A 6,100-nucleotide genomic window follows, 5' to 3' on the forward strand; every position below is an offset into this window, starting at 1 on the left:
TTTTGAGAGGCAGGTGAAGAGAGAGGACGCGAGTAGTCGAGGAGAGACTTTTGAGATTCGGACACAGCCTTTCTTTTCTGTGGCCTGTGGGGCATTTTGTGAGATGACCTGTCATGCTAGCCAGTAACGAGGCCCACATGTCGATGCTCACATGCCATGGCTGTCTAATTGGTGCTTTCTGCAGTCAGCCGTGCAGAATGCTCTATGTGATCTCAGAAATGAACCACGCTCCCACAACCAAAGGGTCTCAACAGCCAGCACCCTGGGTCATTTACTGTAACTAGAAAGGGGTTCCAGCTTACAAGCTGATACAGGCTGATAGAATGCTATATAATGATAGAGATATTTGGTTCAGTTATGGTATTGTCTAAATCAAACAGGAATACTTGTGGGATTCCATTTACATTGTAATATCTTCCCTCATATGTCTCCCTTGAGAAAGAGGTATTTTGACCTCAATAGGACTTTCTCGATAAATAAATTGACACTAAAAAAGACAACAAAGGAAAGTAGAGTACAGTATATACTATGTTGTGTTGTGTTAGACGAGAGTGATTCCACTGAAATGCGTGTTCGCACAGAATAATCAGTGAGTGACTAATGCTAGGCACCGAACAGGTGAGAGTTAGTTGAGCGCCCACCCGCGACTTGATCTGATGTTTTACACGGGTGTCAACTGTCATATTTGACACCTTAATAAAAACACAGAGATGATGAAGAGCAATGTCTTTGATATCTTCTACATGTGCAGACTATCTGTCTTAGTGTGGTGACACATCTTTGAAAAAGGGTATTTTTAGTGACAGACAACAATGTATTTTGTGATAGGATGCAACACACTGTGTGAAAATCAAACAAGCAAATATAAATATATATATAAAGCATGTCAAATTATATATATATATATAAAGCATGTCACATCTTAATATTTTAGAAGTTGCATGATTTTATATGCATTTATTAACTCCAGGGTATGTTCAACTCACATAACACAAAAACAAATCTCTGCAAATAGGACAAGGCATATCTAAATGTGCCTCTGTTCAGTCTTCTCTAGGTCAAACCAATCAAATCAGACTGAGACCTATTTGACATGGGGTGATAAATTATATCATGAGAACCCAAACCCTGTGGCTCAAGCAGGCAGCTAGCCCAATACCGGACATCTGAATGCCCCTGCAAATACAGCCACAGTGTATAGGAAGATCAAGGTAGCCACACATCAGTGTGTCTTTTAGGTTTGGGACTTGTATACTGGTACCTTATTTTTTAACATTTTCCCAGACGTGTTGAGTGAGGAATCATTTTGCTTTGTGCAGTCAATGAACCAAGCTTTCAGCGCCTGGGAACAGGCACATAGGGACCCGAAATCAATCAACGTAGGGCATTCAATTTCATCCAATTGTCCTCACTGCGCTCCATGCACCCTGGTTTAATTAGAATCAGTTTTAAATATTTATAGCAGTTGTCCCTACTGTAATCCTCTGAGGAAACTGGATAAGCAAGGAAACCTGATGACAGCAAACACACTCCCTGACAGCTTCAAGCTGCCTGGCAATTAATTAATTACCCGGGGCATGGAGTTTTTGAACATATAGATATATTTGGATGTCTTGTTGATGAGGGCTCTGCTGAACCTGAAAGAGCAGAGAGCAAAGAAAGAGAGAGGCAGGGTCGCGGCCTCAGCTAATGTGTCCGTATGGCGGGTGGCAGTTCCGCATGAATATGCAAAGCGTCAACGTCAGGGTTCCAGCAGGTTCACAGCAAGACCATTAGGGCCGGAGTAGACATTTAACACAGATCACACAGCCCATTTCACCCCTGTGAATGGAGGTGCTGGCGTATGCCAGCCCAGGGTCACCTCACCCTCTCATGCTCTTGCTTGCCCTGTATGAGACACTCACAGAAGTGGCCCGACTAGTCAACGATCACCTTTGTCTGATTTGAACAAGGATCAGGAAGGTTGAATATGTCTTATGTCTTCTGCGCAGCACACTCTGTTCCTTACAGTAACTGTCTTGACAACGATGAGAGAAGTACTCATTTTGGGGTTTGTTATTGATAGAAAAGGACAACGCTGAAGGTCGATTCAGATACACCACAGTGAGCTCTCTGACTGCAGACATAGAGTAAGCTCTGTGAACTCATCAGAATGTACAGCGAGAAACACAGATTACTCATTCTTCTTCAACTGTCAGATCTCCCTATAATCTGGACGACTCAGTGATGATTTTTGCAGAGTCAGTGAAAGAAACATCGGAGCTATGTCTATTATTATTCAGCAGTATAACAGTGCAGCACATTGCACTGACAGACATGGACAAAAGCTCTTTGGCTCCCTTTGTGTCATCGTTGGGACATCATATGATCTTATAGTCGATGGCAGGAGGACACGTGTCACTGCGACCATATAAATCATTTTTTCAAAACAGCTGAAGTCAGCTCTAATAGGACATGTTCAAACTGCAAGGTTTGTAGTTTGAACATGCCCTATTGCATGGACTTGCGTGGAAAAGACAGGTGAACTTCACTATTTCTACGTTATCAATAGCTTCTAATTCGATGACCGTTGCATAGATCATGCTTATCAAAATGCAGACCTAGCGAGGGTTCTCCTTCACTCGATTCGGTTCAACGTCTGGATTGGATATGCACCATTGCGTACCCTATTCACTGAAACCCTATGCAATAACACCTGGAACGGGCTGGTTCGACCAGCGCTTTGCATGGCTGACCCCGGCTAACCCAGCCCAGCCTATACAGGCCCATGCACAGCGTGCCCATTGAATTCTTTTCACTCTTCACTCGCTTATTCACAAGCCCATCTGCGGTGTTCCAGTAGAACCTAGCTATCTACAGAGAAGTACACTTCCCATCTGCGGTGTTCCAGTAGAACCTAGCTATCTACAGAGACGTACACTTCCCATCTCGGTGTTGAGACAAAGCTCCCACAATGTGCCCCTGGGGATCTGCTTGGGCAAATCATTTGTCTCCATTTGATATGACATCAGTTCAGCATTCGAACCTCGCAGGACCAGACTTATTTGTCCTCGTTCATCCCTCGTACAACCATGCTAATGCGTGAGGGAGCAAATTAATCTGTTCATATCAAGAGAAAAGTTAATCACATTGAAGAAACCTGGAGAAATCTGTTGAGTTGGTCACGACCCAGTGAAACAGGGAAATGAACTGCAGGGGTAATGGAACAAGCTTTTGATCCCTCCAGTTTGGTTGCAGTGCCGATGGGCGGATTGAGAGAGCAGAGTTATTTCTTTGACTATTCATTTGGCGCTGCAGAGATGGGGGAGGTCAAGGGAAAACATTTCAGTGGACAACTGAGAGAAAGTACCGTAGCTTCTTGTCGTGTCACATTATGATGAGGTGCTAGGCAAAGAAGCACATATGGAAAAATAAATAAAGGCTTGGACACTGTAACACTTTATACCACTTTTAACTGTGGCAAAACATAAGCTCACATTCTGTTCAGCACAATCTCAAAGCAAGCACCATCTCTAGTCCATGAGTATTCAAGCTTCAAGCTATAGCAGCCACTTATCTCAAATAGGTGTGCAAGTTACCAATTCACCGCAGGTCATATATGTATATGATTATAAGATAAACACAATGTAGGCCTACATACTCTATCTACAAGTAATGCAGAATCCTGATATCCTGAGTTCATGTCTGTTTACTGTAATGGTGCAAGTTGTGAGATCGTGACCCTCTAGGCCTAGGTGTTGTATGTGGTAAAGTAATGTTAACACCAGTATCTTTACCATCAGGCGGAACGTATTGCAGTACATGTACTGTACAGTGTATCCATGTCACTCATCAATCCTTGTTTGGTGTGTTGTTTCCATAGTATAATGTGTAAACTAAGCTCAGTCACCCCTTCTTTCAACCCTACAGCACAGAGACGCGCACCACCTGAATTATTTAGGGAAGTCACTCCTTGTTAAATTTTAATCTGGGCAATTTGAAGTTAACTCATTTTCTGTGTCCTTTAAAAACAGATAGGTTTAGTTGTCTCTCACTATGACACGAATGAGTGGGTTTGAATTGGTCTCCTGATGGTTCGTTTTTTGTGTCTTTCAATGATCTCAATATCCCTCACCTTGAATGAATAATTCATACAGTTTATGAACAACAGTTAATTGACATTATAGCCTGTCACAGATTCATCAGATTGAGATTGTATGATCATGGAAGCATAACTGGTTTAAAATTCATTACCATTAAAATTCCAAAACAGTAATGAGCAAATAAACAATGGATGTCCTTGTACTACAGGATAAAAGGACAGACACAGTAAGGACAAACCTGGCTCTTTTTGGTCTTTTCTGTTAATATAAATATGCATTCAGTCAATTACTCTGTTACATAGACTGTATTTGTTTTACATTTACATTACATTTTACATTTTTGAGATTTAGCAGACGTCTTTATCCAAAGCAACTTACAACAAATGCATTAGTCTAAGTAAGTGAATCATCTATCCATCAGTCATCATAAGAAAAACAAATCTATGCTAGGATCAGGTGTCATTGGCAGTCGCAGTTTTTTTTTTTTTTTTTTTATTTACAGTAGAGAAACTGTACAAGGGGAAGATTGGTAGTGACTCTGCAGTCATGACAGCAGTGGGAAACTCGTTGCGCCAGTGGGGCGCCAGGACAGTGAAAAGCTGTGACCGAGTAGCGTGACTACTGCATCCACGTAGAGGCGGCGGTGCCAGGCGGCCAGCTGAGGTGGAAGAGCAGAGTGATCGGGCAGGGGTTTGGGGGCTGACCATTGCTTGCAAGTAGGGAGGGGCACTTCCCTTTGCCGCCCGGTAAGTGAGCACCAGGGTCTTGAATCTGATGCGAGCTGCTACCGGGAGCCAGTGAAAGGGGGGAAGGAGGGGGGTGACATGGGAGAACTTGGGGAGATTGAACACCAGACGGGCGGTAGCATTCTGGATGAGCTGCAGAGGTGTGATGGAGGTCTGAGTTCTCTATAGTGATGGAGAAGTCTTGGAGAGGGCAGGATTTCCCAGAGAGGAAAAGCAGCTCAGTCTTGTTAAGGTTGAGTTTGAGGTGGTGGGCTGACATCCAAGCAGAAATGTCTGCAAGACACGCAGAGACATGTTGCCACCTGTGAGTCAGAGGGGGGGAAAGAGAGAAAGAGTTGAGTGTCTCCTGCATAGCAGTGGTAGGAGAAACCATGTGAAGGAATTACCGAGCCAAGAGATTTGGTATAGAGGGAGAACAGTAAGGACCCTAGGACAGAGCCCTGGGGGACCCCAGTGATGAGGGCTCATGGAGAGGACAGCGACCCTCTCGACGTCACCTGGTAAGAGCGATCGGCCAGGTAGGATGCAAACCAGGAGAGTGCATAGCCAAAGATGCCCAGTTCTGAGAGGGTGGAGAGAAGGATCAGGTGGTTTACTGTGTCGAATGCAGCAGACAGGTCCAGAAGAATAAGAATTTGTATAGTACTGTATGCAACTGTTCTATGTCTTGTATGTTTTCACTATATCTTTTAACATGACGCACTGTAATGCCTCAAACTAAAATTTTGCCCTTGAAAATGTCACTAAATAACCATGCTGAATCATTACTTATGATGCGTTGGCAGTCTTTGACAGTGCATGCACCTGCCAAGACGCTGCCCTTCTGACTGAATTTGCTTTTCCAAAATCTTCGGGACGTTTCTGGCCATTTACCACTTGCTGTGGGTGTGTAACCTGCCACTTGCGTTTGTGGCAGGCTACCAAACAGTACTGCCTGGGAGCATTTCTCCGTGCTTGAAACCGACCTAAGCAACGGAAACCTCTGTGTGCAAATAGGTTTGTAATATACTGTATTGTGATGATTTTTTTCTAGTAAATGTCCTGTTTGACATAACAGCCTTGTCTGAGTTGTGTTTTGGGAATGAGGGGATTTGTTTGAAATGTGTGTGAGTGTCTCCGCTGGCTGGTTCATTTCTGTGTTCATGTTTCCAAACTAAATAACAAAGGCATTTTAATCTCACAGGTCCTTTGCTAGTTTCAAGGTCATGTGACTAAGACATTCACTGGATAAAAACGTAAAAATGATTGGCAGTATCATTGTTTCAGTTAGAA

Source organism: Argentina silus (assembly GCF_951799395.1).
Source record: "Argentina silus genome assembly, chromosome: 15".
Taxonomy (NCBI): Eukaryota; Metazoa; Chordata; class Actinopteri; order Argentiniformes; family Argentinidae; genus Argentina; species Argentina silus.